Raw genomic sequence first — 10,968 nt, 5'->3', positions numbered from 1 at the left:
GCTTCCTTTGTGTATTAAAGGAAAACTAAAAATTATTCATGAAGCAATATGAAGACAATTTCTATCACAAGTGAAGTACTCAATGATTAAGAAGAAAAAAAGTCAGCCAAAGAATACTGCTAAGGAAATCCAGAATTCAAGACTTGATTGGGTTCTGCAGTTCCATCCTACACATTAAAAAACAGACATTATCACATCTGTGTGGCATTCATTTGACTCCCATATGTCTTACAACAAAGACAAGCTATATGGGAGATACAATGAAAAATGAGAGACACTGCTGATCGCAAAATACAATTGTTAAAATTTTCAGGAGTGTTTTTAATTATAGGTATCAATCAAAAGGAAAGCAAATGAAAAAAATAAGAATGAGCAAGAAACTAATCTTTCTAATATGACTTGGTCCTTAAGCAGTGTAGGTTATCTGAAGACATTTGGAACTTTCTTCCTGCCTTCAGATTCTGTTGAGGAAAACCTAAGGACTAGAAAATCTAGTTATAATCTAGGTTTCCACTAAATCGTTGTATAACATTGAACGTCTCCTCTTTAGTTTTCATCTTTGCTTAAAAAGAAAAAAAGAAAAAAAAATGTTAGACCAGATGATCCTCTCCAAATATGCTTTTCTTATTAGACGGCTTTCACCACATAAATTCAAAGATGTGGAAATTACAGTAATGATCCAAGTGATTTGATTAGTGTAGTGTGCCTGTCTAGGTGGCCTGGGTGAACACAAATCCTTTTTCATAAGTAGAGTTTTTAAATGCCCTTATTATCCATGTAATTCTTGAAATTATCCTTTTAACTAACTCTAAATAGACAGCATCAGACATAGAGCAGTTTAGATAGCCACTCAGGAAGGTACGCTTCTGCTCTGCCTGCAATGGTTAGGAATATTTTTCTTTTATAAAGGCCTGGAATTGTTTATATTTCCTGTGGTATCTATAGGCCTACCTTTATACACTGCCTCTCCCTTTGCTTACTGCTGCTTTTGAAAACCATGTATTTGTTGGCTGTATGAATGTCTTCTTTTGAGAAATTGGATTAAGAAAATGTGGCATATATACACCATGGAATACTATGCAGCCATAAAAAAGGATGAGTTTGTGTCCTTTGTAGGGACATGGATGCAGCTGGAATCCATCATTCTTAGCAAACTATCACAAGAACAGAAAACCAAACACCGCATGTTCTCACTCATAGGTGGGAACTGAACAATGAGATCACTTGGACTCGGGAAGGGGAACATCACACACCGGGGCCTATCATGGGGAGGGGGGCGGGGGGAGGGATTGCATTGGGAGTTATACCTGATGTAAATGACGAGTTGATGGGTGCAGCACACCAACAAGGCACAAGTATACATATGTAACAAACCTGCACGTTATGCACATGTACCCTACAACTTACAGTATAATAATAAATAAATTTAAAAAAAAAAAAAAAAAGAAAACCATGTAAAAGTGAGTATCTCCTACATTAATCATAATATACCCAATCCATGCATGATTCCCTCTGAAATAGAAGTTTTATCTATAAATAATGCCCAAGGAAAAGAAAGCAATTTCCTTTAGGTGAGTTTATTGGTAACTTTATGTTTCATATAGTGACAAAAAAGTCATGTTTACCGGAATAAAAATAAGTAACTTTCAGAATAAAGAACCGTATATAATTTCCAGTCATAAAATGGAATCACTCATTCGATTAATGTTTCCTTTGGCCTTTGATTTAGAAATGGTGGTGGATGCCTGAAGTAATTTGAACTTATCTGGAATAATGAAATGATATGTCCACAAAGGCTTGGTATTCCCCAGTGCAAAAGAAAGTCATACTGGAGGTAAGAAGTTTCTGGAGCAACAGTGGCAGTACATGCGACAGGAATTTATTCTTTTCAGTGGAATAGAGATGAGACAGTGAAAGGGTCTGAGCAAAATGGTTTAAAACAGCAACATTTGATGCCCAAGAGATATATCATGCAAGCCACACACAAAACTTTAAAGTTTGTACTAGTCAAAAATAGAAACAGGTGAAAGCAATGGTAACCATGTATTTTATTTAAGCCAGTATATACAAAATATTATCATTTTAATATGAAATTAATATTTTAAGTTATCACAGAGGTATTTTATATGTTTGTACTAAATCCTTGAAATCCAGATGTGTATTTTACACTTACAGCATATTTCAGTTTGGACTAGATACCTGTAATGTACTTGGTAGCAACACATGACTAGCAGTAATTGAAATGGGCAGCAGAGTGTCACTAAGTCAGGACACACACGCCAATCACACTCCTCCCTCACTGAAGTATTACACACACACATTCTTCCCACCTCTGCCACTGAAAGTGTTATTCCAGAGATTTCTATATGTATAAGATAAATATTTGGTTAATTTTAGAAAGATAGTTAAGATGGTTATTATCAGTAGTATTAGTAACATTTCTTCATGAAGTGCATGGGGCACATTGTTTCCCAATACTGGATGGACACAGATGTAAAAAAGATTTTGGCTGGGCACGATGGCTCACACCTGTAATCCCAACACTTTGGGAGGCCGAGGCGGGTGGATTGCCTGAGGTCAGGAGTTCGAGACCAGCCTGACCAATATGGTGAAACCCCATCTCTACTAAATATTAAAAAAAAAATTAGCTGGGTGTGGTGGCGTGCACCTATAGTCCCAGCTACTTGGGAGGCTGAGGGAGGAGAATTACTTGAACCCAGGAAGCTGAGGTTGCAGTGAGCCGAGATCGAGTGGACTGCACTCCAGCCTGGGTGACAGAGTAACACTCCATCTCAAAAAAAAAAAAAAAAAGGTTTCTACCTTCATTCACTGGGCCTGCCTTACTTTAGACACATAAATATGGCCTTATTGCTTAATGGATATTATTTGACTCTACAGCAGATAATTTTTCAGCCATCAATGCAAATATACCAAAAAGTACTTTTATTTGCCTGTAATTTATGTCTCTATTTCTATAATCTAATTATTTCTGAACCACAACTGTGTATTGAGCACTTATTATGTGATAAATTTTGCTATAAGCAATAGGAATGGTAAAAATCCCTACTCTCTTGGGCACATTCTAATGGAAAGGACACAGATAATATAATATGTAACATATAGTGTGCTAAGTCAGAAATTGTTTACTTTCTCTCTAGGACTACATCTAAAAGTTTATGTAGATCAGACACTTTCTGACAGTGCCTAGGTTAGTGCCTGAAATATAATAGGTTTTCAATCAATGTTTTTTTAAAAAATAAATAATTAACAAGGGGCCACTCACCCTCTGTAATTGCCCGTCTGCATGGCATCCACTGAAATATAAACATCATCCCATCTGGATCTCAGCTATTGTGACACCTCACCCCCCAAATTGGCATCCACTGAGATATCAGAATCTCCATTGGCTCTTTGGCCATAAGGTCCAATCCACCATCTGTCAATGAGACACCATCACATGCATTCACTTCAGGTCTACTGCTTCCCATTCCATTGTACCTTTCCAGAAGCATATGCCTATTTCCAGGTTTATGTCCATGACTATTTGCAGATCACAGGATTTGCTGAGGCTACCTGAGTTACCTTTGAACAACTCTATCACTTGCTGCCTTGCCATGGTGCCTCCAGGTTTCTAAATGTAAACCGGACCATAGATTCATTATAATTTTGGGATCCAGAGATACAGTTGGTGTTACCTCTTTCACCCTTCTCAAGAGTTTACTAGGAAGGGTGGGAGTAGCAGAGTACAGATTTTCTTTTAGAATGCTCAACTATATCTAACTTTCTTGCTTCCCCATTTTACCCAGAGAGGATTTTTATCTCACCTTCTAAGGGGGTGAAAAAAAAGTACTGATGGATTAATAAATGATCAAATGAAATATTTAAATCCAATTTCTTAAATTATGCATGGACTTCTTATACAATCAATCTCATTCAGCTTAGGGGAACCTTATGCTTTAGGAAATGGTACTGTTTTTCTTTCTGTTTCAATGCTTATTTGTAATGACTGATTTTTTTAATACACTGAGGATAAATAGGGGGAAAACCAGCCAAACAGAAAACCATGTTAGCTCATACTGATTTTTCATGAGGTGGCTGTGCCTTCTGTTCCAAGTAACACTGGGTGGAAGAAAAGAACACTACTCAGTTGAACATAGTGACCATGGAAGAATACACAAAACATTCATATATCTCATTTTTGTTCTTACTCTTACTCCATTTGTTTTTACTGTACATATGTTGTCCTATGGGTATATATTATAACTTTTGAGTTTACTTACTTTTTCTATTAAAAATATTTTAATAAGATAATCCAAATATGATAAATATCTAAAAGCCTTAGATAATGATGAGAATTTAAAGTAATAAAACTTTTTGAAAGAAATGGGAGAGCACATGACAGCTCCAAATGAACAGGGCTGAGGGAATCCACGGTGCACAGCATCAAAGGCAAGGTCAGGAAAATAACTGAAGCAAGAGATAGATACAACACAGTTACTACCTGTTTAAGGGAGACTCAAAAGTGCTGGAGCAGGACAGAGGACACCAGCCATAATGCTGCCACAGAAAGGCACCACTAGGCATCCAGTCTCATTTGCAGGCACAAGCAACAGCCATCTGTGCCAACTCTAGTGACACAAATTTTGCCTTAATGATGATGTTGTTCTTCCTTCCATTTCTTCATGATACCCAAATGCCACATTTCACCACGTTCATTCATACCAAACAAATTTAATATCTATTCTCAAAATAAATTTCAATACTCACCTATTTACTGTAGTAGTATATTTACTTGGAATCTAAGATGCTTGAAACTTTAATAGGATATTGTGTTTTTATTGAGTCTACTTAAATGACTAGGATTTCTATGTCTCTCCAATTCTATTTTCATTGCATAATATTCCACATTATAGTGATTTTTAAAGAACATACATAGTCAGTATGGGAGAAATGACTCTATATTTAAAATTCTAGTTTATTTAATTATTTCATTTTTCCATCACTGTTCCCCTTTAGATCTGTCCTGCTGGATTATCATGTCATCTTAATAATATCTAAGATGATATTACATACTACACAATAAAGCTGTGTTGCTTAAATAATAATTAACCCATAAAACATATTTGTTTCAGTAGAATATGTGGATTATCCTAGTCTCAAGATGTCAAGTTTAGAACACCTAGAATATATTCTAATACTAATACTAATGGTTGACCCTTTATTATTATATCCACTCTAAAATAAGCCTCTAATGTTTTGATGATAAAGAGCTACATTAGGTTTTCCTAAAGTCCGGAGTTTGTTGAGAGGATAAAGACAGCACTGATCACTCAATGCCTGGGGCATGAGAGGGGATGTAAACTAGAAAAGAAGAACGTGAAGAAAAGAAGCAACCACAGGGTAAATGGAATAAGAAGAGATTATTCACAAAAGGAAAAGAAGAGATATCACAAATTTCTAACCAGAATTCTTATCTGCTTGAAATGTCAGCAAACTGGAAGAAACAAACAGGAAATTATGGCGGCCCATATCCTTTGAGTGTCATGCTTAGCTAGCATCCGAATATCATATAAGAGTTTACAACATCTATTTAACTCATCATCTCCTTTAATTCTTACTAAGTTAGACGATGCTAATATCATCCCCAATTCAGGATACTTAGTGAAATTCACATCAGTTCATTCGTTTCAGTAAGGACTAATTCAGATCTATGGACTCTAAACATTCACTTCTTTCTCATACTCCACCCTCTACTGCCAAATACATATCAGTTGACCTACTGAGAGCCCCCTTCTGCTATAATTGTCATACATAAGATTCCATAAAAGCTAACAACATCTAGAGTATAAGAACCTTAATGGTGGCTTTGTTTGTTGGCAGAGATATTTCCCCCAAAGTTTCTTTTTTTTTTTTTTTTTGAGACGGAGTCCCGCTCTGTGGCCCAGGCTGGAGTGCAGTGGCCGGATCTCAGCTCACTGCAAGCTCCGCCTCCCGGGTTCACGCCATTCTCCTGCCTCAGCCTCCCGAGTAGCTGGGACTACAGGCGCCCGCCACCTCGCCCGGCTAGTTTTTTGTATTTTTTAGTAGAGACGGGGTTTCACTGTGTTAGCCAGGATGGTCTCGATCTCCTGACCTCGTGATCCGCCCGTCTCGGCCTCCCAAAGTGCTGGGATTACAGGCTTGAGCCACCACGCCCGGCCTCCCCCAAAGTTTCTAAAGTAATATAGATTACTTTTTCCTTGTTTGTGCTGAAAAAATTCTATGCTACTTTCTTATTTTCAAACAAGTCAAAGATCTTCTCACTTTGAGACACTCAGAAGTTTTTAAATCTCAAATCATAATGTAAGAACTCCATCAGTGAAAAAAAGGATATATTCTTAAAGCTTTAGCTGTCCTTTCTACCTAAAGACAGATATACAAATGTAAAAGAATGTGCAGTCAATTCAGCTTTTCAGTTTTCATCTGGATATTTGGTATTGCCAGGGTCTACACATAACAAAACAGTTGATTCAGCCAACTCAGTAGCAAAAACAAGAAGTCACAATTGGTCATGAGTTATACACACCAAATCATAACTAATGAGAATTTTGCTAATCAACCAGTTTTCAAGGAGCCTTGAAAATACAGCCTAATCAGCACACAGCAAAGTTCTTATATCATAGATGCACTTGCCTATTTCAAAGAATTCTATAGCAATTGTAGAAAAGAGAAGTCTATTTTTGTATGCTAGCATGTATCGGAAAAAAATCCAGAATGATTAAGTCTTCTGGCATGTATTTTAGCTATTACAGCTGTTTGCAGTATATATGTGCTACATCTATATTTGAAATCTCTGCTGTTGCCATTCACCATCTGCCCAAAGATGGGTGAAAATGTCTATGGTTTTTGTTCATTGCTTATGAAATTGCACATAGCAATTTGCCAAACCTGTATTATTTTTCCAAGTCTTTTTCAAGCATGTAATCAATATTCTTGGAATGTTAAAGTAAAAACTTTAAAGTCCCTTAAGGCCACAAATACAAATTGTCTTTAAAATTAGAAGATGCCATAGGACACCTCTCACAGCAATTTTGACTACCAAATTATTATTATTAAATAATACTCTGATTATTCAAAAATTCCAAACCTCTTAAATATAGTGAGAAGAGGAATCTAGGAACAAGACAGTGTCACAAGTCCCAGGGTCACAGAGAGTCCCTTCTGCACTGGTATCCAAGAGTGAAATTCTTACCTCCCCCAACTCAGTGACTTTTATTATAAGATAAAATTCTCACACTATTGGTTCTCTGATATCTAGACTTAAGTACATTTATGAGATTATAATTTGTGAAAAAGGCAATGAGATTCTCCTAGAAGAACACATAACAATACAAGGAAATACGGACAACCCATGGTATGTCAGCAACTGGGGCGACAAAAAGTTAGGCATTATAGTATTGTAATTAGATTATATAACCTATCACAACAGTATTATTTTGTACTATAGACCACCATAATCGTGAAGGATCATAACAGTGTTCCTGAATCATTTCTAAAAGTGGTTGATTTCAGTGGTGTCTATTTAAAAATTTAAAAAGCAAATTGTTTTACTTTAAAACTATTTTCATCAAAATTGTTTAAAATTCTTAAACTTGGAGAATTAAAAGTCAAATTCCAGTTACAGTAAAATTTACTCACTGCTGTGAAAATACAGCACTAAGGAAATATTGTAACTCAAAAAGTCAATTCTATAATTATATAAAATATGCCATATCGTTAATATTCAGAATTTAAAACATAGATTGAATTGGAGTTCAAAATTTTAATCTCAAGGGTTTTTCCTAAAATAAAACCCATCATCCAAAACCCCTCACCCATAATCTGAAGCAAAATTTCACTTTGCAGAAGACGATTCTTACATACTTTACATACAAATTATCTTTATGAGACAAATGAATACAATTGAAATAAAAAATCAGAATTCTGACCACTCAGTTTCTTCTGTTTCTGTTGAACTGTTTCTGAATAAATGTGGCAATGACATCAAGGCTCTACAACACCTGGATTTGATTCTACATCTTCAGGATTACTTTTCTTTCACATCAGATGAATCATTCATGAGATCTGCTGATGAATTAGTCAGTGATCCATTCTTCTCTCTATTCATTCTGTAATGATTATCCTTGTATTAAAATCTTCTCATACTCAGATTATTTATACCCATAAACACTGTCCTGTCTAGGTCTACATTTGAAAGGAAATGTCAAAACTTGTGCCTGAAGACTCAACCTGCTTTAATTTAATTTTGTAAGCACACAAGCCCCTTCTTAACTGAGTAAGCATTATTATCAGGTAGTCACAACTTCCATCTAGCCTACAGTCAGAGATATAATTATACTCTCCAGTATAAGACAATCAACAATACAGGCACATTTTTCTTCCTTGCCAATTTTATAATGGTAGAAGGGCTTTTTGGCAATCAGGTTACTGACAGCCTATATCCATCTGATAAAATATAATCTTAAAACCTGTCTTCCTTTTCAAAATTCATGGATTTGCTGTTTTAAATGTCAATAAATGTTTGCCCTTTTAAAATATGCATTTATTTATAACTATATTTTCTTTATGAACCTTGGCTCTGGAATTATTCAAGATTTGACCAATAAATAAGAGAAAGTTAAAATACTACATTAAATACAAAAAAAATTGCATCACGCAAAGATAATAAAAAGTTGGTTTCTTCATATTTATTCTAGATGGGCTGTGCTAGAGAACAAATTTAAAAGATTTTGAGTCTCTCCTTTATAACAATTCAATGTTTCTTATAGGCCTCTAAGTCACTTATCATATGATGTGGGAATGCTGAGCATAGTGCACTAAAAATGCTACATAAACCTTTGCTGGATCAAATCGAAACAAACTGTGAATTACACGTAAATAGATAAATGACAATGTAGAATAATAACTGGTTAATAGAGGTCAAATAGATTGTTATGGGAACAATCTATAGTTACTATAGAAGATATAGCAACTAATGCCAAATGGGGATTGAGAAAGGTTTCAGCAAAGAAGTTGTATTTGAATACATTCATAAAACATTTATTTAAACCTAATAACATTTTTCAAAAACTTTGTAAAATATGACTTGAGCTGACTTTGTGAGGTTATTTATTTTAGTTTTTGTCTTCGAGTTTTTGATTATCATTAATAACTGCTTTGTAGTTGGTAGCATTACTTAGTATTGTGAGCATCGTAATTATCATTTTAGCCAAGATTGTGCAATGAGAGTTTCTGGGAACCAAGCTGAGAGCAAGAAATGCCTCTCTGTCTATGATAGTTGTTATAAAGCTTATGTACTTTATACTTCTACAGAGCTTGTTCACTTTTTATGCTCAATACCAACTATAGATTAGAAGCAAATCCCATCCCATCACTTGCTGCTCAGAACACATCAAGACACAGCCATTGCTTAGATGAAAATTCAAACCCTGAACAGAGCTTAAACGGCCAGTGATCAAATGGCAGCTGCCTCCTGCAGCCTTTTTGCTTACCTCTCCCAGCTTACTAAACTCCAGAAATAATGACTCTGTGTGTGTGTGTGTGTGTGTGTGTGTGTGTCCTAGAGAATAGTTAAAAGAGCGCTGGCCCCAGATTGCCTGATTGGAAACTTGATTCCACCGTTTTCCACATGTGGAAGCTCTAAACATTTATATAAACATTCTGGATCTCAATTGCCCCACTTGTAAAACGGGATCTCATAAGACTATTGTGAGAACTAAATGAGGTAATACATGTAAAGTGCATAAAACATTATCTGTCCACAGAAGTACGCACTTTTATAGAGGTTAAGTGTCATGATTGCTTTATTTTAGAAGGGAATCAAACATATTTATTGAATGAATGGATCTAATTGCTAGTTAGATAGACTAGCATAGTGAAAATGGCATGGGATTCTGAAGGCTGACAAACCTTCATTTGAAGACTAGCTCTCTCTTCCCACCCCCCTCTGTCATACGTGTGCACACACACAGAAAACCTAAAGCATAGGCATTTAAAGCCATTTAAAATAAGAGTTAACCTTAAGAACCAAACATGGCAAAGACAAGACAGAAGCAGTCCTTATGAACAAAATTTGCATTATACTGTATACTCTGTGTTGGAATGGGAATACTCTGTGTTCCCATTAAAAATGTTTTAAATGAATATATTTCAGACTATGAATCAGCAAACTAGACCATTTTTTAAAATTTGTATCAATTTAGAGTATACAGATGGATTTCTGTTAAATGGATACATTGTGTAGTGGTGAAATCTGGCCTATTCCTGTTTCCATTACCTGAATAATGTACATTGTACCCATAAAGCATTTCTCATTCCTCAGCCCCTTGCTACCCTCTCACCCCTCTTAGTCTTCATTGTCCATTCTTTCACAGTCTGCTTCCATGTATACACATTATTTAGCTCTTACTTATAAGTAAGAACATGTGGTATTTGTCTTTTTGTGTGAGTTGTTTCACATAAGATAATGGCCACCAGTTCTATCTATATTGCTGCAAGATACATGATTTCATTATTTTTGATGGCTGAGTTGTATTCACATGTTTATATATGTGTGTGCATGTATGTGTGTGTGTGTGTATATATATATATACACACGCACACACTATTTTTCCAGTCATCAATTGGTGGACATTTTGGTTGATTTCATGTCTTTGCTATTGTGAATAATGCTGCAATAAAAATATAAGTGAGGTATCTTTTTGATATAAAGATTTATTTTCCTTTCGGTAGATACCCAGTAGTGGGATTGCTGGATTGAAAGATTGTTCTATTTTTAGTTCTTTGAGAAAATCTCCATCCTTTTGCCATAGAGGTTTTGTTAATTTACATTCCCACCAACAGTATATAAGGGTTCCCTTTTCCCCACATCCTCTCCAATATCTGTTTTTTTTTTTTTTTTGTCTTTTTAGTTACAGCCATTATGACTGG

The sequence above is a fragment of the Theropithecus gelada genome, chromosome 5 (genome assembly GCF_003255815.1).
Source record: "Theropithecus gelada isolate Dixy chromosome 5, Tgel_1.0, whole genome shotgun sequence".
Taxonomy (NCBI): domain Eukaryota; kingdom Metazoa; phylum Chordata; class Mammalia; order Primates; family Cercopithecidae; genus Theropithecus; species Theropithecus gelada.
The sequence above is the reverse complement of the archived record's forward strand: the minus strand, read 5'-3'. Positions refer to the sequence as shown.